This window comes from Giraffa tippelskirchi, chromosome 2 (genome assembly GCF_054371585.1).
Source record: "Giraffa tippelskirchi isolate mGirTip1 chromosome 2, T2T-mGirTip1v1.2.pri, whole genome shotgun sequence".
Lineage (NCBI taxonomy): Eukaryota > Metazoa > Chordata > Mammalia > Artiodactyla > Giraffidae > Giraffa > Giraffa tippelskirchi.
Genome location: NC_137276.1, coordinates 196,502,593 through 196,529,200, shown reverse-complemented (window position 1 = coordinate 196,529,200; position 26,608 = coordinate 196,502,593). Strand labels below are relative to the sequence as shown.

Sequence of the window (26,608 nt, the reverse complement as noted above, 5' to 3'; positions counted from 1 at the left end):
AAATTACTCTGGGAACAAGTGTAAAATTGGGGTAGTCAATGTTGTATCTTCTATGGAAATTACTGTGGTTCATTAGGAAGGTTATAAATCTCGATTTCCTCTTGGATTATTTTCACTATGCTTTCCTAAATGAGTGTCATAACCACATAGTCAGACATTTTGTAAGATAAGGGCTGGAATCATGCAAATCATGGCACAAGGAACTGACGTTTAAGAATTACATGGGGGAATACAAAAACGAAATAAATGCTAATGATAACCCAAAGTCATTACCCATAATAGTTTAGCTAACAGTTCTTGAGTACTAAATGCCAAGCATTATTTTTAGTGTTTTATATACAGGATCTCATTTAAATATATGATGTCAGAGAACAAGCATGAGCTCACCAACAGAAGAAAGATGGGCTGGAAAATACACTTTTAATCTATAAGAAACATTTACAGAAGATCATCTTTGGATGGCAGAAAATTTTGTCAGGTGAGAGAGCAGAAAGAAGCTTTCAATGACTGGAGTTCTTTTCTGGAAAAAAGGACCTAAGACAATAGACTCAGGGTAAACTCAGTCCTGGGTGTATCCATTTGTGCTCTGTACAAAATATCTGTCCCAGTGTACCAGCATTAGAGACCTGGTCTAGTGCTGGAAAACTGCCACCTCCTGATACAGAAGCAAACTTGGTTCCATGCACATACATGCAGTTAAGCCAATCTACTACACTGGGTTGTGATGAGGGAACGTGTAGCATTTATTGCAGGGCATCAAGTATAGAGTCCAGGCAGCTAATACTCAAGAGATCTGAATTCCTAGTTGGCTTTCAGGGAAACACTTTTTACTTTTTTTTGCCATACTGCATGACTTGCCAGATCTTAGTTCCCTCACCAGGGATTGAACCCTAGACCACTGCTGTGAAAGTTCCAAGTCCTAACCACTGGACCACTAGCAAAGTCCCAAGAAAAGGTTTTTAAAGACAGATGAAGACAGGGGTTGTGGACTGTATGATCAGCTTGTGGACAGGTAATGAGTCAACATCATCAACCTGGTTTCAACTCATCCAAGGCCTACCTGCTTATGGGGAGCATGCAATTAACTTCTTCCACTTGGTAGAGGTTTCAGTATCTGCCAAACAGCTTAAAGGATATGGCTCAGAATATTATCTATGGCCCTTGAGGAGGACCATAGGACCTCCTTGGTCCTTGACTTTGTTTAATAGCTAAACTATTATTATTTTGTTTTGCTTAACAGTTTTCCTTTCCTTCTCCATTTTCTCCCGCTCCAATTAAATATATTCTTTGGAACTTGAGGAAGGCCTAGGAGGCTAAGACTTTTCTATAGACAAGAGGCAGGCGGAGGGAAGGCCCCATAAGGTCTTGCTCTGTTACATTACCAAGAAGCATTCAAACTTCCCTGCTTGCTAAATTGCTCAGTCATGTCCCACTCTTTGCAAGTCCATGGACTGTAGCCCATCAGCCTCCTCTGTCCACAGGACTGCCCAGGCAAGGACTCTGGAGTGGGTTGCCATTCTCTCCTCCAAGGGATCTTTCCAGCCCAGGATCCAAGTCAATGCAGGTCTTTGGAGTTCTGATAGGCTGCAACTGAAGGGAGACAGTCTACTGGGCTACAAAAGCATTGGATTAAAGAAGAGATTTAACGCCCGGAACTGGAAAGGCCAAGTATTTTCTCAAGGTCAAATCCAGGTCATAAGACTAGAGATGAATTCTAATGCATCTCGAGGGTAAATCACTACAGATAGCATGGAATAAAGCCTTAACTAAACCCTGGCCCCATTGCCCTGCCTACCTCCCTTCTCCTCTCCCACCTCAATCTCAATTATATTCAGGAGATGCCTGTTTTGTGAAATTGTAGATAAAGAGACCCAATTGGGCCCTCTGGGCCCTCTCGGTGGATGGTTTTCAGTCCCACTTCCGAGGACCGCCCTCTATTACTCCCTCTTCGCTTTCCGCTTTCCGTATCTGACCCCAGCTCCTTCCTAGCCACCCAACCGGATAAAAAGAACCACTGGGAAGGAGAAGCCAAAAAAAAAAAAAAGGCGGGGGGGTGGGGGGAGAAGAGAAGGAGACTAAAGTCGGTATATTTTAGATGCTTTCAGAAAGGTTATTCACGTCATTTCCAGATTCCATGAACAGATGATCTTCAAGGTATCCCTCAAGTTAAAGAGACGGGACTTCTTTCCTCCCCCGCCCTTCTCCACGCATCAGTGGAAAGGGAGGGAGGAAGAGGAAGAGAGAAGAGGGAGGAGGCGGAAAAGTGAGAGAAGACAGATGAAACAGGGGTGTTGAAGGAAGGAACGGATGAGGGCAACAGAAGAGGAGTATTCCGGATGGTGGAGAGCCCGGGGCGTCCGCCCACCCGCGCTCGGGACCCGCCCCGGCGCTTAGCCAGAGTCTCGCAGCGCGCAGCCAGCTCCGCGGCCCCGAGAGCAGCCGGGACGCGCCGCCCTCCGCCCGGCGACCGCCGGCGTCCCGCACCGCAGCCCCTGCCCTCCCGCGCGTCCCCCGACCCCCTCCCCCACCCCGGGCCCGGGATTCACCTTTCCTGCTCCGGACTGCTGCGGCGAGCGCTCCGGGTGAGTGTGCGGCTCTGCGCTCAGCCCGGGAGAGCGCGCTGTGCCCGCGGCCGGAGCGCAGGTGGGGAAGGGGCGCGGGGGAGTTAAGCGCAGTTAAGCGCTGCGCCTGCCGTGGGCGGGAGGGCCGGAAAGCCTTGCGGGGCTGGAGCCGAATTCCTTCCCTTCAGTTCTTCTGGGGCAAAAGAGCAGCTCTGGAATTCCAGAATCGCCCTTTTGCACTCGGTGTACAACCTCTGCTCCGCCGGGCTGAAGTTGTGCGAAGCAGGCATGGGCCAAGGCGGAGAAGGTGGTCCAGACTGGGAGGCGGGGGCTCGGCCCGGTCGCCGGGGTGAGGGCTGGCGGTCCGAGCCGGCGACACCCCACTTCGGGGATAGGCTCTCAGCGTTCCTGCGTTGTGGTGGAGAGAGAAGGGGCGCGGGCCAGAATGCAGCCCTGGAAGGACAGGCAGGAGAGTCTTGAATACATCCCTCGGGGGATCTGGGGAGAACTCTGGGGAAAGGAATTAGATGTGAGGAGCTGGGAGGAAACCTAGATGGCGGGGGGCGGGGGGCGGGGGGCGGGCGGGGAAAGCAGCAGTTTTCTACTTGATTTCCCGAGGGTAGGAACCGCTGAGCTAAAAGGGCGGGAGAGAGCTTCCACCTCGCGTTAGCAAAGTCCTGGGCTGCTGTGGGTCCTGCCCGTCGAAGGAAGTCACCTTCTGATTTAGCAGCAAAGGTGAAACGGGGATTGGAGTGAGGGTTCATCCTCAAGGCTCCTGTCCCTCCGGAAGCTGGGAGAGCCGCATCGTGTGCCCGGAAAATTAAGGAATAAATTGAGGAGACGGAGACGAGGAGGAAGACTACATCCAGAGATTAGCATTTTGGGTGCCTCAGTGCTGTGTTTGGGTTTGGGGTGATTTCCATTTGCATGAAAGAGGTGGACCCTGATAAGGTGGGAACAGAAAATGCGCTTTGGAAGAAACCTTGAGAAGACTTCTTTTGCTGCATGTAAAGTACGGCCCAGGCATCTTGACAGTTGTAATGTAGTGAAGATGATTTGTTAAGTGAACATTTCATTTGACTTATAAGCAGGAAGCATCACCCTCCCCGCCCCTCAGTTTTTCTGGAATATCTGTGCTGTTACATCGTTGCAGTTTGGTGTGCTATACCCAAAGCCAGTAAAATGAAGCACACAGTCAAAATGATTTTCTCCTGGTTTCATTTACATCCAGATCTTTAAAATTTGATTTGTTGACCAACAATCTAATGACCCTTAAGTTTGAGTTGCCCCAATGTCGATGTGTTAGATGAGAGAGGTGGACTAGACTCTGAGCTGGCTTTCACTGAAGAAGTGGGCGTGTCAACAGCCAAAGCAAACCTAAGCAAGACTGTCTTCCCTCTGGACTCTCAGATGCTGTTCCTCCTTGTCTTTCCTTTTCTCCTTCAAACACATAAGCAGGTTCAAGTATCGTCACTTTGTGTATCCCAGCAATGTGTCCTTTTTGCTCCCCTCCACCCCTTCTGATCTGTGACAGGGTCTGGCTTCATAAGTAAAGTAGTTATTCGCTGTTTACAATCCGAAGTTGTGTTCTATGCTTTGGATAGTTCATTAAACTCAGATGTTTGTAGAACAAATATTATACCTACCTGTACTAGCTTTGCTGCTGTTGTTGTTTAGTCGCTAAGTCGTGTGCAACTCTTTTTGCCACTCCAGAGACTGTAGCCCACCAGGCTCCTCTGTCCATGGGATTTCCAAGGCAGGAATACTGGAGCAGGTTGCCATTTCCTTCCCCAGGGGATCTTCCTGACCCAGGGATTGAATCTGTGTCTCCTGCATTGCAGGCAGATTCTTTACAGCTGAGCCACCAGGGGCCAGCCCCCTGTATTAGCTGAGGAGTTCCCAGATATGAAAAATAACATATTTATTTTGTCCAAGGGAATTTTAGTATATTTCCCTATACCTCCTTTGGTCAGTGTGAATCATTTGCCAAGCTTCATCCACTAAGACTTATTACAGAGCTGATGAGCTTCAGGTGTATCAAGGGGTTGTTCTCTCTTAGGAATGTATAAAGATCTCTGTTGGAATGAGATTTAAAGGATAATTCAGTTTTTGCCACTTTACGTCACAGGCAAATTTTATAGATGGCTGGGATTAAGCAATAGTAGTATATTTGTAAAGGCAGTTTTTTCATTGTTTTAAATACATAAATATATTACTAAGCTACTTTATAAAGTTTTTAAGCATATTGTTCTTAAAAAGACTTACATAAAGGTGCTGATAAAAATAATGCAACATATCCATGACCCAGATAATCACGATGATGTGATCACTCACCTAGAGCCAGACATCCTGGAATCTGAAGTCCAGTGGGCCTTAGAAAGCATCACTACGAACAAAGCTAGTGGAGGTGATGGAATTCCAGTTGAGCTATTTCAAATCCTGAAAGATGATGCTGGGAAAATTCTGTACTCAATATGCCAGCAAATTTGGAAAACTCAGCAGTGGCCACAGGACTGGAAAAGGCCAATTTTCATTCCAATCCCAAAGAAAGGCAATGCCAAAGAATGCTTGAACTACCGCACAATTGCACTCATCTCACACGCTAGTAAAGTAATGCTCAAAATTCTCCAAGCCAGGCTTCAGCAATACGTGAACCGTGAACTTCCAGATGTTCAAGCTGGTTTTAGAAAAGGCAGAGGAACCAGAGATCAAATTGATCTGATGGATCATCAAAAAAGCAAGAGAGTTCCAGAAAAACATCTATTTCTGCTTTATTGACTATGCCAAAGCTTTTGACTGTGTGGATCACAATAAACTGTGGAAAATTCTGAAAGAGATGGGAATACCAGACCTGTCTCTTGAGAAACCTGTATGCAGGTCAGGAAGCAACAGTTCGAACTGGACATGGAACAACAGACTGGTTCCAAATAGGAAAAGGAGTACATCAAGGCTGTATATTGTCACCCTACTTATTTAACTTATATGCAGAGTACATCATGAGAAAGGCTGGGCTGCAGGAAGCACAAGCTGGAATCAAGATTGCCAGGAGAAATATCAATAACCTCAGATATGCAGATGACACCACCCTTATGGCAGAAAGTGAAAAAGAACTAAAGAGCCTCTTGATGAAGGTGAAAGAGGAGAGTGAAAATGTTGGCTTAAGGCTCAACATTCAGAAAACTAAGATCATGGCATCTGGTCCCATCACTTCATGGCAAATAGATGGGGAAACAGTGGAAACAGTGTCCGACTTTATTTTTGGGGGCTCCAAAATCACTGCAGATGGTGCTTGCAGCCATGAAATTAAAAGACGCTTACTCCTTGGAAGGAAAGTTATGACCAACCTAGATAGCATATTGAAAAGCAGAGACATTACTTTGCCAACAAAGGTCCGTCTAGTCAAGGCTATGGTTTTTCCAGTTGTCATGTATGGATGTGAGGGTTGGACTGTGAAGAAAGCTGAGTGCCAAAGAATTGATGCTTTTGAACTGTGGTGTTGGAGAAGACTCTTGAGAGTCCCTTGGACTGCAAGGAGATCCAACCAGTCCATCCTAAAGGAGATCAGTCCTGGGTGTTCACTGGAAGGACTGATGTTGAAGCTGAAACTCCAATACTTTGGCCACCTCATGCAAAGAGTTGACTCATTGGAAAAGCCCCTGATGCTGGGAAGGATTGGTGGCAGGAGGAGAAGGGGACAACAGAGACTGAGATGTCTGGATGGCATCACCAACTCGATGGTCATGGGTTTGGGTAAACTCCGGGAGTTGGTGATGGACAGGGAGGCCTGGCGTGCTGCGATTCATGGGGTCGCAAATAGACACGACTGAGCGACTGAACTGAACTGATGATCCATGTTTCTTAAGAAATTTTAAATTTTTTAATTTAAAATTGGGTACCTGTCTCTTTTCAAAGTCTTGTAAATTTATAACTTAACTGTTAATTACAAGTGAGAGGAGTGATAGTTTGATTTTTCTTATCTTTTTCTTATCTAGTCAGTGTGGTCCTTTTGAATTTGATTAACTGTTACTGAAATTATTTCAAAGATTTTTGAAAGGTACTTGCTTGGAAAGATTGAGGGCAGCAGGAGAAGGGGACGACAAAGGATGAGATGGTTGAATGGCATCACTGACTCGATGGACATGAGTTTGAGTAAGCTGCAGGAGTTGGTGATGGATAGGGAAGCCTGGCGTGCTGCAGTCCATGGAGTCTCAAGGAGTTGGACACGTTTGAGCGAGTGAGCTGAGCTTCTGGTATAATAATAATACACGGCTGATGTAAAACAACATAGACATGATAATATTTGAAAAGCCATGGCAAGATTCTTTTTTTTCAATTTTGGTTTAAGAGGTGGGAAGGATGCTGTTTGAGGCAGAGTAAATGAGATGCAGTGTTACTTCCTGATTGCTATTAACAGAAAGCACTAATAACCCTTAGGTGGTGGAGTCCTGAGAGCCCTAAGGAGGCTTCTGTAGTTATCTGATACAGAGCCATAGCCCTGTGCTCTGTATCACAGTCAAGTGAGAAACCTTGCTTTCCACTCCCTCAGCCTTAGACAAGTGAGAGATACTAATTTCTTTTCTAAAAGTGAAGTACACTTGAAGTGCTGTAAGGAAACTTGAAATTGGCATCTGTAACAGAAACTAGTACTTCCACTTAAAAAATATAATGAGAAATGTTTTAGAGCCCAAGGATGGACATAAATAGGTAAAAATTATATCAATGAGTACATACAAGTATTAAAAAGGAAGGAGAGTATTGACCTGATAATTTCTGCCATTCCCTGGTGGTATTTCCTTCTCTCAAAAGTAGTATGTGGTCTGTTAGCCCATGGTATGGAGTATCTGTGTTCTTCTCTGTATAATGGGAAATCATTAAGGAATTTCTAGTGGGAAACTTTTACCAGGATCCTCTTACTATTGTGTCAAGATATCTCTTGAAAGATGAGAGGGAAGGTAAGGAGATTATTAAGAGGTTACTAGAATTTCTTAGCCTAGTTTTCAGCCAGAGTGATAGCAATGGAAATGATGAGAAGTGGCAGAATTCTGGATGTATTTGGAGGTAAGGGTGACAAGACTTGATGAAGGATTAGATGTGGTTGCTGACAGAAGGAAAGAAACCAAGGCATATGTTGAGATTTATGACCAGAGTAAGTGGAAGAATGCATTTGTCACCAGCTGATTTGGGAAGATTAAGGAGAAGCAGTTAGTTTTGAGCAGCCTATTAGATATTCTGGGGGCTTCCCCTGTGGGCTCAGGTAGTAAAGAATCTGCCTGCAATGCAGAAGACCTGGGTTTGATCCCTGAGTAAGGAAGATCCCCTGTATTCACCCACTCCAGTATTCTTGCCTGGAGAATCCCATGGACAGAGGAACCTGGCATGTTACAGTCTCTGGGGTGGCAAAAAGAGTTGAACACCACTGAGAGACGGACAGTCACACTTTGATTAGATATTCAGGTGCAGGCATCAGTGTATAACTGGTATTTAAAACAATGGCATCTTGCAAAATGATTTAAGGAGAGAATGTATTTAAAGGATCAGACTGAGAAAAGATCCCTAGAACAGCTCAAAATATGGACACTCAAAAGAACAGGAGCCAGAAAAGGAAACTGAGATGTAGCAGTCAGTGAAATAGGGGGAAATCTAGAAGGATATAAGATCTTGGAAGCTGAGAAAAGAAAGTGTTTAAGCAGGAGGAACTGATGATTAACTATGTCCAGTGCTATGGAAGAGTTAAATTATATGAGGGCAAAGAATTGCCTTGGAATTATGACCTTGATAAGAATTATTTCAGTTGAAATGGTGGTGACAAAAGATTGACTGATAAGGATTGAATAAAGACTGGTGGCCTAGTGATTCCAATCCTAGGATATATCTTATAGACATATTTTTACTTTGAACAAATGATATATGTTCAAATGTATTCCCTGAAGCTTTTTATATTAATAAACAATTGAAAATTAACACATGTAAATGGAAAACAGGCAAAATAAGCCATGTGCATCCATTCAATGGAATATTATCTAGCTGCTAGAATTATTAAGGCTGCATACTATATACTAATATGAAAAAATCTTCAAGGTATATTAAGAAGAAAAAGTTACAATGCAATGTGCATGTTGTGTTATCATTTGTTAAAAAACACAAATGAACCTATTTTTGAAAGTGTATACTGACAGAATGGATTATAGTGTTTACCTACAGGGGATGGGGGCGGTGAATGGTAGTAGGAAAGGGAGCTTAAGTCTTGTATAGACGTCAATACCTTTGAGTTATGTGCACATAGGTTAATTATTTAAAATACTAAATCTATACGTAAAACTAAAAGATTATTTGTACTTTAAAATAATAATGGTACAGAAGTAAGAGTGGGAAGTGAGGAAGTGAATGTTCTATATAAAGTAAGTCCTTCAAGAAGTGTATTAAAAGTAGCTGGAGCATACCATGGAGATTTGTTCTTAATATGGGAGCTTTAATGTTGGAATTAGACCAATGAGAATGAACTAGACAGAAATATGTCTGCATGCTCAGTCGTGTCCAACTCTTTACAACCCCATGGACTGTAGCCCTCCAGGCTCCTTTGTTCATGAGATTCCCCAGGCAAGAATACTGGAGGGGGTGGCCGTTCCATTCTCTGGGGGATCTTCCCGACCCAGGGATTGAACTGCGGTCTCCTGCATTGCAGGAGAATTCTTTACTGTCTAATGTTGATTTCTTAAAAAAAAAAAAAAAAAAGGACAACGGTGGGAGTAAAACCCCTTAATAATTGGTAGAGATAAAATTCCAGAAACTAGTTAAGGATGGAACTAGCATGACAGAACAGGGACCTTTGCACACAAATCCTCAGATCTGAATCAGTCCTTTGGTCAATCTCCTGCATTCCTAAAGCTAAGTGCTGCCTGGGACATTGGTATAAACTATTCTAAGGGATGCTACTGTAAAGTCTTAGTTCTAATATCATTTGGACACTCAGCTTCTCATCACACTTTTTTTTAACCTGTTTTTTGGGGGGGACATCCTTCCTAGTTCCCTTCAGCAGGTGGACCGCACCTTGCCACCCTTCTCAAAACTAACTCTGTCTCTGTCTCCTTCACTCTTAGGATAATTCTTTCCTGGGGATTCAGAGACTCCCAGGAGTGAAGGTCCCTCACCACTTCTAACTCCTGCATATTTATCTGCTTACTTGCTTCCCTTCCTCACAGTTGTGTAATCCTGCTGACCTCCCTCTCTGCTCTGGGTCCCCACAGCTGCCCCACTCCAATCTGAACCTTGCTTCATAAACCATTCCTTTTATCACCTGCCACTTTATCCTCTTCTTGATTTAATGACTTCATCATTTAAGTATAGTACTGTGATCATATCATAAGTGAGTGAAGTCGCTTAGTCGTGTCCGACTCTTTGCGACCCCATGGACTGTAGCCCACCAGGCTCCTCCATCCATGGAATTTTCCAGGCAAGAATACTGGAGTGGGTTGCCATTTCCTTCTCCATGCCCATATTTAAAACAAGCAAACAGAAAGCCCTCTAATGTTCCTGAATACCTTCTGTATTTAGTCTCCTGTTCACTCCTTCTTTACTCAACTGCTTTCTAGAAAAAAATTGCACATAAGTATAAACCTTTGCAATAATTTTTGTCAATTAGCAGACTCACTGAAGCCCATCCATGGGAAAAAGGAATCCTTCCTGGACCTTCTTATGAAATAATTTTATTAGCTACTCCCAAATAAGATGATAGATCCTAGTTTTTCCAAATGTAAGGATGAATCTCAGTTTCAATATTGCCCATTAACAGTTATCTTTGCTGTATCTAAGTCCTAACAATACATACTATCGTCATGATTTTTTCTATTCCTTCACACTATTTCTCCTTTAAATACTTTCTCTTTAAATTGAATCAGATTTTAAATAAAACATTATAAATAAATAAAAATTAAATTCTTATCACTGTTTTAGTGGAAAATCAATATTATTGCTACCTATGAGAGAAAATGATTTTAAGAAGAACTGTGACAAAAATAATGATGATACTGTTCTAATCAGATGCTTATTGCCAGCTAAAAGCCTTGAACCTGAAGCTTATAAGGGAGATAGCAAAAGTTAAAAGCAAATTTTGACCAAACTGAAACTCTCTCAAGGGATTACTCCAAAGGGAAAGAAAATTGAAAGGGGAATCAGTTCCTCACTATGTGACACAGTAGTATTTAATGCCATGACCTAGTACAAGTAAAGCAATGTTGAGTAGCACCAATGGGACTTGCTCTTGGGAAAATTCCCCTCTCTTCTGCATATCCAGCCCAAAGCTCCCCATTAAACTACAGACACTGGAGATCACTGTATTGGCAAAGAAATGACCCTTAGGCACTGTCAACAGGTTCTTAATTAAATTCATCTTCTTTCTTCCTTAAATATCTGAAAGTGAAAGTGTTAGTTGTTCAGTCGTGCCCAACTCTTTGTGACCCCCAGGACTATAGGCCACCAGGTTTCTCTGTCCATGGAATTCTCCAGGCAAGGATACTGGAGTGGGCTGCCATTTCCTTCTCTGTGGGATCTTCCCAACCCAGGGATCAAACCCAGGTCTCCTGCATTGTAGGCAGGTTCTTTACCATCTGAGCTACCAGGCAAGTCCAAGCCTGCTATATTCCATATCCTGTCAGAAAAATTCACAGTTTCTTTTGTTAAAAAAAGTTTTTCTCCGTACCCATTCAAATTCAGTCTGATAGGTCTCTTGAATCTGTTTTCCTGATCATCTGTTAACTTGCTTTAACTCAATATGCCTAGCCTGGATTCTTTTAAAACCTTCAACCTCATCTCCCTGGACCTAGCCTTCCCTCCATGAATCATTTGTCCCACATTCTCATGAAATTAATTTTAGAGATTAGTTCTATCCCATGCTTTGGTGACACCACCCCCTTTTCCTTCTGAGAACAAGCCAAGCCACGTACCTCACTTTCCCAGCCTTCTTTTTGTATTTCTGCTCCTGTTTACTTCCTGCCACTCCACCTTGTCCACCTGCAGCTGTTATGCTTCAGCAGTAGGAAATGGCTCACACTTATCTGACATGTGTGGTTTTCTTCTCTGTCCATCCCTTGGCTCTGAGTATCTTTCCTTCTGCCTACCAAATTCTTGGTTATTGTTGTTGTTTTTCAGTCACTAAGTCGTGTCCTCCAGTATCTCCCCGAGTTCTCAAGTTCATGTCCATTGAGTTTGTCATGCTATCTAACTAAATTCTTAATCATTTGACTAAATTCAGGTTTATTTGTTTTCCTTTCCAGAGTCTATTCTTAGCCAAAAAAAAAAAAACCCACTCTTGTACACTGGTTATGGCCCTTTCACTCACTTCCACACTACCTTCACCATGCTGTTTTTTTTTTTTTTCTTTTTTAATTGTTTGGCCTCACCATATGGCATTTGGGATGTGTGATCTTAGTTCCCAAGCCAGGAATTGAACCTGCCCTCCTTGTAGTGAAAGTGGGGAGTCTTAACCACTTAAGCACCAGGGAAGTCCCCATGCTGCTTGTATTTTATTTATTTATACATATCTCCTGTCTGTTAGACCATTGAGTCCTTGGAAGCAAGAGTTGAGTCTTTTTCATCTGTTTCTCCAGACCAAATGAACCATAGTGTTTGGTACAACGTGTCAAAGGGAAACTACTTCTACTACTGTTCCCTGGGGTAAGAACATCTGTCAACAAGTTGTGACACTGAACTCTTCACAAGTACCCTTGAGGGGAAGTGATGTTTTTTAAAAAATCGCTCCAAAAACTTCTTTTTCTCTAGTCAGTGGTGGTTCTCTTTATGGCATTTCACTCTTTCAAAATGTCTCATAAAATTAAAAGAAAAAACAAAACAAAACTCAGAGAAGCTTCTTAACATAATCTACTGTACCCACAATCTCCAAGACAGATGGCTATTTTTCTTAATAATAAAATCTCAAGGGAAGAAAATTGTATAACCTCACTCAATAACTCACTTAAGTGTCCTACTACCTTAATTTTTTATGCAATATGAATTGACATTGCTGAAGTCATTTCTCTTCTTTTTTAAAATGGAAAATATGTGGTTACATTTTCAGTCCTTTCATCTATTTTAAGACAATGTCAACTAACATTGAATAAAAGTTTCTCAGTTAAGTCAAGAGTTACTGATACTCATTCATCTTTTGCAAATGCTTAACTTTCAGCCTTATCTAAGATGCAGTGATCTTTGGCTCCAGTTCAGTTGGAATCTTTCATCTCTGTGTTATTTATTCATCTTGTAAATTAATATATATCAGTTTATTAACATACACGTAATGAGAATTAATGAAATAAAATCTTTTTTGAGATAGATGTTTTACATAAGTAGAAACCAGTATATATGTTAAAGTCACTCAAGGTTATATGCAAATTCTCTAGCCATAAAAAGCCCTAATTTTACAATTATGTTTTTGTTTATGCCTTACAGTACTTGGCTTTTTGAGGCATTTGTGTTATTTTTAAAAGTATATAAGGTATGATTTTTTTTTCTTCACCATAGCAAGCAAAATTCCTGACGACTTCTGGGCTAAGATCATTTCAGGAAAAGACTAATTTGGCTCAATTTATAAGCGAGGGTGACTTAGTTATATGGTACAAGTAACAATGTATAGATCAGTTGCATATTTTCATAGTGTCTTATTAAATAGTGCTTGAAATAATGAGTTCCAGATTTGGAAAGTGGTCATTCAACATTCTGTCTGCTTATTATCCAGGGCAGCCACTACAATTCTGTGCTAACAATTCAAAGCATCTTTTAGCTTTTCTTTAGAATCTTGGCAGCTGTGCTTGACAAGGCAAAGACTCTTCAGTCTTTTTATTCTAGTTGAAAAAGAGCACTGGAACTCTCTATTCTTACTTTTCATAACTAAAGACTAGACTGTACAGTTTGGAGCCTTTCTGTTTTGAGAAAAGGAGCTTGGATTTTAAATTCTCAAAGAACCATCTTGTCTCACATTCATCTGTAGATCTTTTTCCCTGTTACCTGATTAGATTCAATCAGCCATCGTCAACCTGGAAGGTACCAGAAGAGAGAAACTAATATTATTCCCTTCATAGTCATAGTCTCGGAAAGGGCTTTCAAATGAATGGTTAAAATCCTGACAGACTTCATTTTTGTCCTAAATAAGTTTACCAAGATTTAGCTCTAATCTATGTAAGTTTCCTTCCTATCAATATCTTCCCAAATATGCCCTTTCACTAAAAGTATTTAAAGGTTTTCACTGAACATCACAGCTACTTCAGGACCGAAGTGGAGAAAAGCTGTAAAGAGTGTTGCACTTTTAAAAAAGTACATAAATGCACCACAGTTCAGTTCAGTCGCTCAGTCGTGTCCTACTCTTTGCGACCCCATGAATCGCAGCACGCCAGGCTTCCCTGTCCATCACCAGCTCCTGGAGTTTACTCAAACCCATGTCCATCGAGTCAGTGATGCCATCCAACCATCTCATCCTCTGTCATCCCCTTCTCCTCCTGCCCCCAATCCTTCCCAGCATTAGGGTCTTTTCCAATGAGTCAGCTCTTCACATGAGGTGGCCAAAGTTTGGAGTTTCAGCTTCAACATCAGTCCTTCCAATGAACACCCAGGACTGATCTCCTTTAGGATGGATTGATTGGATCTCCTTGCAGTCCAAGGGACTCTCAAGAGTCTTCTCTAACACCACAGTTCAAAAGCATCAATTCTTCGGCGCTCAGCTTTCTTCACAGTCCAACTCTCACATCCATACATGACCACTGGAAAAACCATAGCCTTGACTAGAAGGACTTTTGTTGGCAAAGTAATGTCTCGGCTTTTAAATATGCTATCTAGGTTGGTCATAACTTTCCTTCCAAGGAGTAAGCGTCTTTTAATTTCATGGCTGCAATCACCATCAGCAGTGATTTTAGAGCCCCCAAAAATGTAAAATTATGGACAATAAATCTGCGGTGACTAAAGCAGGTTAGATGAAAACCAGTGTCACATGTTGGAACGTTTGTTCAGAAAAACATCTGATTTGATGTAAGATACAGATAGATATGTGGGCTTCATAGTAAAACAATAGGGATGTAAGAGCTTTTGGAGTGAGTGAAATTATGATTAGCATACAAAGGTGTTATTGGACCTCACTATATTAAAAGTAGAAATACCCTGCCCTTCATACAAACTAAGTAAATAATTAACAAAATGGTGCATGCATGCTTAGTTGCTCAGTTTTGTCAGACTCTTTGTGACCTTCTGAAGCCTGCCAAACTCCTCTGTCCATGGGATTTCCTAGCAGTAATACTGGAGTGGGTTGCCATTTCCTTTTCCAGGGGAATCTTCCTGAAGGAGGGATGGAACCCACGTCTCCTGTATCTCCTACATTGCAGGCGGATTCTTTCCCAACTGATTGAACTACGAATAATTCCGTGAGTACGCTCGTAATGGCTTAAGAACAAACTTTTTGATCATATTCACAGCTGTATTCCAATGTATAACTGCATTCCGTCACACCTTATCAGGAATGATTATCCCCATTTTATCAAGAGGGGTGTGATTCCCAACAGTGTGTCCTATTGCTTGGGGCTCATCAGTGATAGAACTAGGGGACACAAATCCACATTTAATCTCATCCCAGTCATCATCCAAATATAGAATATGTTGCCTTCAACCCTAAAATATTTGAGGAAAAAACTGCATCTCCCTCTGAACTCATTTTTAAGATGAATTTTACCATTTTCATTGTTAGCTTAAAACAAAAATGAATTGTAAAATTTAAAAATAAGAAATATTATCTTTCTTGTTACTTGCAGGTGTTTCCAAACATAAAAGTGTGATTTTATTCTTGTAACATTTTCCTCATTGTTGAAAACATATATTTATAATATTTAAAGAATAAAGTGAAAGTGAAAGTTGCTCAGTCGAGTCCTACTCTTTGTGACCCCATGGAGTATAATCCATGGAATTCTCCAGGCCAGAATACTGGAGTGGGTAGCCTTTCCCTTCTTCAGGGGATCTTCCCAACCCAGGCATCGAACCCAGGTCTCCCGCATTGCAGGCGGATTCTTTACCAATTGAGCTCTCAGGGAAGCCCCATTTAAAGAATAAAATTCTCCATAATTCTACCTCAACATTCTTACAGAAACTAAGCATTATATCAAATTTTAAAAAAAATTTCTGGAATTGATAGCCAATATTATATATCTCAATTCTTGTTGATATATATTTATTTGATTACCCCTGGTATCTCGATGGTAAAGAAAGAAACTGCCTGCAATGCAGGAGACCTGGGTTCAATCCCTGGGCCGGGAAGATCCCCTGGAGATGGGAATGGCTACCCACTCCTATATTCTTGCCTGAGAATTCCATGGACAGAGGAGCCTGGTGGGCTACAGTCCATGGGGTCACAAAGAGTCAGGGATGACTGAGCAATTAAACAACAACAAAAAGTTGAGTATAATTTTTTAAATTTCATGGTCATTTGAATTTCTCCTTTTTAAGTTAACTACCAGTGTTTTTTGCTCATATTACCATAGACATGTTTATGTTTTCCAAAGCTTTGTCATATATGGCAAATTTTCCACTTTGTTGATGTCTTTGAACTGGTGATGTCATAGTCTTTGAACATGTGATGGCATATTTAAATTTTAAATGGAACATTTAAATTTTATGTGATTAAGCATTTCGTTTTTTTTTTTACTTTGGTTTGGTTTTGGTTTCATGAAACCAGAAGTAAGCTTACAATTTTCCATCCCAAGCTCAGTTGGATATTTGTTGATAGTTGCTAATTCTAATGATCTTATTTATTTTATATGTAGCTCTTTGATCAAGATATAATTTATTTTTATATATCATGTGTGATGAGTTCTGTCTCAATCTTTTTACTAAAGAGTTAGCCTATTGTCCTAAACCATGTCTTGAAAAGTTGTTCTGTCCTCATAAGTATGAAGTGTAAAATTTATCACCTACTAGGTGCTTCTGTTTACAGTAATCAATGCTGTTTCATTTTTCCCTCTTGATAGTTGCAGTATACCTGTCCTACTTTAAGTTATTGTAAATTTTGTAACATTTTGACAACTGTAGGGCAAGAGTTTTTAAAATCACTCTTCTCCAAAATTTTCTTTATTATTTCCTGTTTGTTCCCTCTCAGTAAACATGATAATTTTGTGAGATATCAGAAAAGTTAAGATTTTATTGGAATAGAATTTTGAGTAAAAATTAATGTGAAAGGCCTGACTGGATTTCCCATGGAGGAATATGATATCTCTCAATTTATTTAGGACTTATTTCATATTTGTCAATAAAGTTTTATAATTGACTTCTTATGCATTCCACACATTTCTTATTTGGGTCTTTGCTTGGTATTTTGTGTTATGAAATATTAATATGAGTCATAATTATTTCTTTTTTTGTGGTTACAGTTGAGGATATTTCTCCTTGTGCTTATAGCTAGAACACTCATTTGTTTTTATTTGCTTGTCTTTATTTAGTTTGCTTAATTCTTATTAATATGAATGGATTTTTAGTTTATTCTGTTGGCTGTTTAAAATGGCCAAAATATTTCTGAATCTAAAATTTTGTCTATTTCATATTCTAAGCAAAGCAAAAGAATATAATTATATTTATAGAGCTATTGTATTAGAATTAGTATTTATCATTCTCAGTAGTACAAACCAAATAGTGTACCAGTGAATTCAAATGCTCCTCTTTGATTTAACAGTTATTCTGAAGAGGCTGTTATAAATGATAGGGTTTAGGGTTTTGTGTTCAAATATGTTCATTTGATGCTTATTTTTAATCATTATATTGTGGTCATAAAGTGTAACCAGGATAATTTTTATTGAGATGATTTAGTAGAGTTTGTTTTTTGGTCTACAAATGTTTAATTTGTGTAAAATACACTGGACACTTGAAAAACAGTGAATCATGTGCTGTGTCCAATATTAAAATTATCCTTGTGTTCAACATAAATATATATATTCTTTTGTTATTTTATATGATTGACCTATTATTGATTTATAGAGATCCATTAAGTCTTCCTTTATAATCATATTTATTGATTCCATGTTGGATAGCCAAAGTAAGGTTATTTGTATATTGTGGTATTTGATTATTGGTCACTTCAAGATATATGTTCATCAAATTTTCCAATGTGAAATTTATTTTATCTTTTTTTAAATTGAATTCATTTTGTCTTATATTAGCCTTATTATACTTTTTATCATCTCATGCGCTAGCAAAGTAATGCTAAAATTCTCCAAGCCGGGCTTCAACAGTACATGAACTGTGAAATTCCAGGTGTTCAAGCTGAATTTAGAAAAGGCAGAGGAACCAGAGATCAAATTGCCAACATCAGCTGGATCATTGAAAAAGCAAGAGAGTTCCAGAAAAACATCTACTTTGCTTTATTGACTACGCCAAAGCCTTCGACTGTGGATCACAACAAACTATGGAAAATTCTTCAAGAGATGGGAATACCAGACCACCTGACCTGCCTCCTGAGAAATCTGTATGCATGTCAAGAAGCAGCAGTTAGAACTGATATGGAACAACAGACTGGTTCCATATCAGGAAAAGAGTACGTCAAGACTGTATATTGTCATCCTGTTTATTTAACTTATATGCAATGTAATCATGCAAAATGCTGGGCTGGAAGAAGCACAAACTTGAATCAAGATTGCCGGGAGAAATATCAATAACCTCACATATGCAGATGACGCCACCCTTATGGCAGAAAGTGAAAAAGAACTAAAGAGCCTCTTGATGAAAGTGAAAGAGGAGAGTGAAAAAGTTGGCTTAAAGCTCAACATTCAGAAAACTAAGATCATGCCATCTGGTGCCATCACCTCATGGCAAATAGATAGGGAAATAATGGAAACAGTGAGAGACTCTATTTTGGGGGGCTCCAAAATCACTGTAGATGGTGACTGCAGCCATGAAATTAAAAGACACTTGCTCCTTGGAAGAAAAGTTATGACCAAACTAGACAGCATATTAAAAAGCAGAGACATTACTTTGCAAACAAAGGTCTGTCTAGTCAAAGCTGTGGTTTTTCTAGTAGTCATGTATGAATGGATGTCAGAGTTGGACTATAAAAAAGCTGAGCACTGAAGAATTGATGTTTTTGAGCTGTAGTGTTGGAGAAGACTCTTGAGAGTTCCTTGGACAGCAAGGAGATCCAGCCAGTCCATGCTAAAAGAAGTCAGTCCTGAATATTCATTAAAGGACTGATGCTGATACTATGGCCACCTGATGCAAAGAACCGACTGATTGGAAAAGCCCCTGATGCTGGGAAAGATTGAAGGCAGGAGGAGAAGGGGACAACAGAGGATGAGATGGTTGGATGGCATCACCGACACAATGGACATGAGTTTGAGTAGCCTCCAGGAGTTGGTGATGGACAGGGAAGCCTGACATGCTTCAGTCCATGGGTCGCAAAGAGTTGGACAAGACTGAGTGACTGAACTGAAGTTAATGAATGTTTGTTGGCTTGAGTCATTTTATATTTGGAGTTTTCTTATAGGCAAAGGGCTTCCCTTGTGGCTCAGCTCGTAAAGACTCCTCCCGCAATGCAGGAGACCTGGGTTTGATCCCTGGGTTGGGACGATCCCTTGGAGAAGGGAAAGGCTACCCACTCCAGTATTCTAGCCTGGAGAATTCGTCCACATGGTCACAAAGAGTTGGACACAACTGAGTGACTTTCACTGTAAGCAAAATATTATTAACTTTTATTTTTACCTAATTCTGGATAGTCAATCTGGATCTTTTTCCTTTTTAATAGGTGGATTCATAAATTCATAAATGTTTTAATAGCTACCATAAATATCAGGTTTCATTTTACCTGAACGAATTTTCAATGTTTTCTTGTTTTTTCTTTCTTGTTTTGTCAGTTACTCTATTTTGTCATTGTCTTTTGACATTGATTGGTAATTTCTTGTTTTATTTACTCTTTTTAGAATTATAACCAAAGATAGTTGATATCTATCAAATAAAAATTGATATTCGTCATCCTTTAAATTCCTTATCATTTCCAAGACTGCGTTTTCTGATAGAAAGTGGAGGGGACAGGCAGTCCCCAAAGAAACTTCTTTCATCAAAATGCTGTCTTTGATTTCATTTGGTGTTACTGTCCTTGCCACAATAAACTTCAGCAGTGCCCAGTTCCAGGCTCAACCAGATGACATATTTCTGGATGTTAGCATGCCTCTCAGGGCTCCAAGCAGGCAACAAGCATAGGAATAATACTTTCCATTCCCGCTCAAACCTTCTTTTGTTGCTATTATTTAACCCACATTTACAGTGTGTCTGATTGCGTCTGCCAACATTATCTTTACTCACTCCCACATAAACAGTTTTTTTTTAATAAGGCCCAATTAAAATAGTTAAATTTCCATTCTCTATGATTTTAAATCAAATTGAGTTATACTATCTCAAAGAGAAACTCCTGATATTTTGGCCAGGAAGATGTCAGGTATCACTAGTTTCTAACAGTATCTCAGTCATTTCCATTTTTGTGATGTGCTTCGTCGCTCAGTTGCTCAGTCATGTCTGACTCTGCGACCCCGACCCCATGGACTGTAACCCTCCAGGCTCCTCTGTCCATGGGGATTCTCTAGACCAGAATACTGGAATGGGTTGCCATGCCCTCCTCCAGGGTATCTTCCCAACCCAGGGATAGAACTCAGGTCTCCTACATTGCAGGCAGATTCTTTACAGTCTGAGCCACCAGGAAAGCCCAAGAATACTGGAGCCGGTAGCCTGTTCCTTCTCCAGGGGAATCTTCCTAACCCAGGAATCAAACCAGGGTCTCCTGCATTGCAGGCGGATTCTTTACCAGCTGAGCTACCAGGGAAGCCCATTTCCGTCTTTACTGGTTTATAAATAATTTCAGTATGAACTCAAATGTGTGAAGAATCATATACAATCAGGTAAATAAATTTCTTGAGTTGTGGTTTTGACTCAGCTTATATTTCATGTGAGGAAGGATAGAGAGTAACTTTGCACAAGAATTATTAATTTTAAAAAACACTTGGCCAGATATATGTATAATGAACTCTTTATCTGAGATAGATCTTCTATCAGCTCTTAGTACTTAGAAAATGTTAGAATTTTCTCTTGTTTTTCCCAAAATAATATGACTCTCTTTTTTATGTACTTGTTGACTATATAGTAGATGCTAGTATATAATCCTGATTTCACATACTTCATTAACTTATTTCTTCTCATAGTTCAGAAAGACTACTCCATACTTCTTAGACTTTCACTTAGGAAATATTTTGAATTTTATGTGAACCATGGTCATAAACTTGGGAATTATCTAATACTCTGGCTCATTGGCTTCTCTAAATGATTACCTATATATCTTTCCTTGCAGTTCAGTTATTTTCAGGATATTCAATTAAAGTTCTGTCATGCAAAGAAGCATTTATATAGACAAGTGCTCAAACTACTTGAATGTGATAGTTGACACAACTGTACATTGAAATTGAAATTTTCCAAGGGGACAAAAAAAGGCTGTGAGTAAATAAGGAGGAAAGGGAATTTGATGAATTTTATTTTGTAATAGTGGGAAGTCACTAAAGTATAAAGGGCATGACAATGATATTTCAAAAGTCAACAGATGAAAACTGAGCTCTGAAAGGTATATAAAAGCAAAGGAAGAAGGTTAATGTTATAATTATAAAAAGATGCTTTTGAAGATTTGAATGAAAGCATTCCAGCCAGTGGTGTTCTGGTAAATATTTAACAGCCAGCTGGAGGAGGGAGAGCAAGATCTCAGATTTGTAGGGTTTGCATAGTGTAAATACTCCTGATATGATCAGTTTTAAACTACCAACATGAAGTCACTGAACACAGAATTGGGAAGAAATGTGCCCCAAGACTCTCAGGAGCCAGTGGGAGCCAACTCCAGCATGCTGCTGGGATAGTTTTTGAACATTAAAAAAATGGTTACCAGAATATATAAGATCTAATTGGTAAAAATAAAAAAATACCTTGTGCCTGATGGTATGTACTTTCACACTTAAAGTAGTGAATGAGGCAGTGTGGTGTGATTCAGAGTGATTAAGACCATAGGACCAGAAACTCATGGCTTGGATTCTCAGCAACATCACTTAATGTGTGATTTTGGTATAATTGTGTACTTTAACTAAGCCTTAATATCCGTCTGTAAAATTCTGAATAATGAACAACACAATACATATTGTGATGATTAAAAGACACAATAAATAAGGCTGTATTTGGTATAAAAATAGATAATAATATTTTTCTTCATCTTTCATATGACTCATTTCCTTCCTTCTGTTGTTATTCATTGGAAATGAGTAAAATGAGGTCAGAATTGATATGGTACATTTAGTAAGGACATGACAATGCCTGTAGTGTTGACACACCTATATAGCTACCAGAAAATTGATCTGTTGAAAGAGGAAGAGTTGCTGAGAAATTCAGACACCACAGGCAGAATTTGGGAAAACTTAACTATGTTTGTTTGCCTTTCTATCTTTGAAATGTCAAAATAAGCACAAAACTTTGAAAAAGCTATGGGGCAGGGACACACAGATAATCTTCAGGAGTTGATGTGATTGCTTATCATTGTGTGGCCTCTGTGGTGAAAAGAGAGAGAAGAAATATGGAAGGGGTATTGAGTTGGCCAACCTGTGGTATTTGCCACAAAAATACAATTTTAGAGATAGTAAAAATAAGATATCATGAGAGTTCATGGAAGAAAATAACTTGTGGCTATAGTAAACAGGGGAGGCTTAAAAACCTGACATTTAAAAACAATATGGAAGAGGTTCTCCAAATTCAAAAAAATAGAGTTTACCATATGACCCAACAATTACACTCCTGGGCATATATCTGAGAAAACTCTAATTTGAAAATATACATGCACCGCAGTGTTCGTGGCAGTACTATTTATAATAGTCAAGACATGAAAGCAGCCTAAATGTCCGTCAACAGGTGAATGGTTACAGATGTGGTACATATATACAATGGAATATTACTCAGCCATAAAAACGAATGAAATAATGCCATTTGCAGCAACATGGATGGACCTAGAGATTATCATACTAAATGAAGTAAGTCAGACAAAGACAAATACTATGTGATATCACTTATATGTGGAATCTAAAATATGGTACCATAAAAATGAACTTACTTACAGAACAGAAACAGACTCACAGACATAGAAAATAAAATTATGGTTACCAAATATAAGTTAGGAGTTTGGGATTACCAAATATGAACTACTATGTATAAAATAAACATAAAGTCCTACAGTATAGCACAGAGAACTATATTTGGTATCTTATAATAGCCATAATTGAAAAGAATATTTATAAATATCACTTTGCTGTATTGTAACCTAGAAACTAATAAAATATTGTAAATCAACTATACCTCAGTTTTAAACATGCTCAAAAATGGTGTTTTCAGGAGTGTGATGAATAGAAATAGGTTTAAGATATTTTGGGTGAGTCTAAAAAAACATGAGCTGACACAAAATTTTAAGAATTTAGCTCTTTAAAAATGATTAACTTAGTATATTCCAAAAGCAACAAAAACCTAGGGTAGGATCAGAAGATACACTGCAAAAGTAGCTTTTGGGCATGCTAAGTCGCTTCAGTCTTGTCTGACTTTTTGCGACCTCGTGGACTGTAGCCTGCCAGGTTCCTCTGTCCATGGGATTTCCCAGGAAAAATACTGGAGTGGGTTGCCATTTCCTTCTCAAGGGGATCTTCTTGAACGAGGGATCAAGTCTGTGTCTCTTATGTCTCCTGCATTGGCAGGCAGGTTCTTTACCACTAATGCCACTTGGAAAGCCTGCAAAAGTAACTTGTGCTGTGCTATGCTTAGTTGCTCAACAGTGTCCAACTCTTTGAGACCCCATAGACTATAACCCGCCAGGCTCCTCTGTCTCTGAGGATTCTCCAGGCAAGAATACTGGAGTGAGTTGCCATGCCCTCCTCCAGGGGATCTTCCCAACCCAGGAATTGAACTGGGGTCTCCTGCACTGCAGGTGGATTCTTTACCAGCTAAGCTACCAGGGAAGCCCTTGGTACCATATTAAAAAGCACTATGAGCTGTCTCTTATTTCCTATATAATTAACATATTTGAAGATGCAAATACTATATTAGCTACTTTAAGTTTCTATTAATTCTCAAATCAATACTAATAATAAAGCATCGTCTCATACTATAGAAGAGGAAACTGCTGCCCAATTATACGTGGATGATCTGAGGTTATACAGCTTATTACCAGAGAGACATTGAAAGTTTCTGTTCAGGGAGGTAACATGGTAGGACATGTATATTCCTACTACTTTAATGTTTGCTGATTAAAATTCTTGACTTACTGTACACTAAAGGTGTTAGTACAATTAGAAACTACCGATTACCTCAGATGCAGAATTGTCCTTCAGGGGCTTCCCTGGTAGCTCAGCTGGTAAAGAATCTGCCTGCCAGTGTAGGAGACACTGTTTCCATCCCTGGGTCAGGAAGATTCCCTGGAGAAGTAAGTGGAAATCCACTCCATTATTCTTGCCTGGGAAATCTCATGGGCCGAGGGCCCCGGACTGTAGAGTGGCAAAGATTTAGACACGACTGAGTACACATGCAAGGCCAGGCATGTAAGTAATTATTTCAGGCTTTTAATCCAAGTCTTCACAGAGGCAGAAGTTAACCCATCTATGCTATGCAATGCATGAATTTTTATTAACCTTCTGAGTAGTCAGAAATCCATGTATCACTTATAGTCAGTCTTCCACAATCAAGATTCCTTTGTATCCACTGTCCTGCATTTGCAAATTCAACAGAATGTGGATTGTGTGGTATTGTAATTCAAATTCAATATTTACTATTGAAAAAAATCCATGTGTAAGTGGACCCGTGTAATTCAAACTGGTGTTGTTCAAGGGTCAACTGTAATATATAATGTATTGTTATACACAAATAGTTGATAAAGAAGCATTTTTGATAGTGATAATGATTTTCTGAATGGTTATAAACAGGACTGGAAGCAATAAAAACCTGACAGTTTTAAAAAGTCAGATAGAAGTCCTTACCAGCCCCCTTGCAAAATTGCTGCAGAGAATGGTATGCATTTTAGCTAGCTAACATTATGACTTCTTGCAACTGTACCAGTTGGGAATGCTACATTTGTTGAATTGCTTAGAGCTCTGACCTTTTATTATTGTTCTGTATATGAGCTAAGCAGTGCTTTTTGGCATTCTGCAGACTGTTAAGTTTTACAAATGAGATGCACTGCTGGAATGTGCTTTGGCCTCTGCTTCCAACAATTTTTCAGATGCCTTTACTCCAAGTTAAATAAAAGAAGTTTAAATTTTAAAAGTTAAAGACAAATGGTAAGACTACCAAGGTGTTTAAATATGTGTCAAAATGTTCATCATTCATGGTTTTGCAGATGCTACATTGGTACTATTGCTCATGTTACTGATGAAGCCATGCTATATAAAGAATAGCTCTGTCAAATTCAGGAGAGTTAGTAGAAAGATATGTCTTGTCAGAAATGGAATTGACAAGTACAAATTCCGTGGAAACTGTCTTATAACCATCAGAAATGACACTCTACTTTTGTAGGATTTCAAAGGGACACCCTTATTAAAAAGGAAAATGAGTTCTTGTGATTTATTCTTGGTTGCTCTACTGAAGAATTATATAGATGCAATATAGCTGGGAATTTTGTACATATTTATCTGCTTCGTGTTCAAAGAGCTCTCAACAGGGAGACCTTGCTAAGATATAAAACAGCCCTCTGAGTGAATCAGAGAATCTGTAAAGAACTGAACTAAACATATACATACATGACAAAACTCTCCATATTTTTTTTCAGTATTGACAATATTGATACTAATTGTCAGAAAGACCAGAGAGTTTCGGATAGGAATGTTAAAGATAATCCTTGTACAAAGCGATAGGACTGTGGAAAGGTGACAGTGAAGAGTCAAACCCACAGTTCAGCATAGGAAGGTGGCATATTTCCTAAGTTTCAAGGGGAAATCTAGCTGATGCTGTATTTGAGCCATCCTGCCAGTACCACTCCATGAACAGTCTTAAGGGAAATCCAGAAGCCAAAAGACCTGGGGAGCAGGAGGAACGGTGGAGATGGCAACGGAGACCTAAATATCGTCTCAGGTGTCCTCTTGATCCGTAGGAGACCTGCAGCCATGTCATGGCCAATAATGAACTTGTAGGTTCTTCCACTGCATGTCTCTTTCAGTCCCCCATTCCCTACCCGTCTATCCCTGTCTCTCTCTTGTGGTGGCGTCCTCATTTATGTAAGCTACAGACATACCATCTACAGTTCAGTTCAGTTCAGTCGCTCAGTTGTGTCCAACTTTTTGCAACCCCATGAACTGCAGCATGCCAGGCCTCCCTGTCCATCACCAACTCCCAGAGTCCACCCAAACCCATGTCCATTGAGTTGGTGATGCCATCCAACCATCTCATCCTCTGTCGTTCCCTTCTCCTCCTGCCCTCAGTCTTTCCCAGCATCAGAGTCTTTTCAAATGAGGCAGCTCTTTGAATCAGGTGGCCAAAGTATTGGAGTTTCAGCTTCAACATCAGTCCTTCCAGTGAACACCCAGGACTTATCTCCTTTAAGATGGACTGGTTGGATCTCCTTGCAGTCCAAGGGACTCTCAAGAGTCTTCTCCAACACCACAGTTCAAAAGCATCAATTCTTCAGCGCTCAGCTTTCTTCACTGTCCAACTCTCACATACATACATGACCACTGGAAAAACCATAGCCTTGACTAGATGGACCTTTGTTGACAAAGTAATGTCCTTGCTTTTTAATATGCTGTCTAGGTTGGTCATAATTTTTCTCCAAAGGAGTAAGCATCTTTTAATTCCACAGCTGCAGTCACCATCTGCAGTGATTTTGGAGCCCGCAAAAATAAAGTCAGCCACTGTTCCCCATCTATTTGCCATGAAGTGATGGGACCAGATGCCATGATCTTAGTTTTCTGAATGTTGAGCTTTAAGCCAACTTTTTCACTCTCCTCTTTCACTTTCATCAAGAGGCTCTTTAGTTCTTCTTCACTTTCTGCCAT

The 26,608-nt window shown here is 39.9% G+C and overlaps 1 protein-coding gene across 7 annotated transcripts in view; it reads left to right on the top strand.

Moving 5' to 3' along the window:
- The first annotated feature begins 2,212 nt into the window (after positions 1-2,212).
- Positions 2,213-26,608, top strand: part of HTR1F (5-hydroxytryptamine receptor 1F) — a 125,056-nt gene continuing 100,660 nt past the window's right edge. The window contains exons 1-2 of one of the 7 annotated variants that reach the window (XR_014071472.1): positions 2,213-2,582; positions 14,864-14,959. The gene's annotated coding sequence lies outside the window, so the exon portion shown is untranslated. Of the gene's footprint in view, positions 2,583-14,863; positions 14,960-17,767; positions 22,148-26,608 lie in introns of those variants that run through there. The other 6 variants (XR_014071475.1, XR_014071481.1, XR_014071470.1 and 3 more) reach the window with 6 other exon arrangements.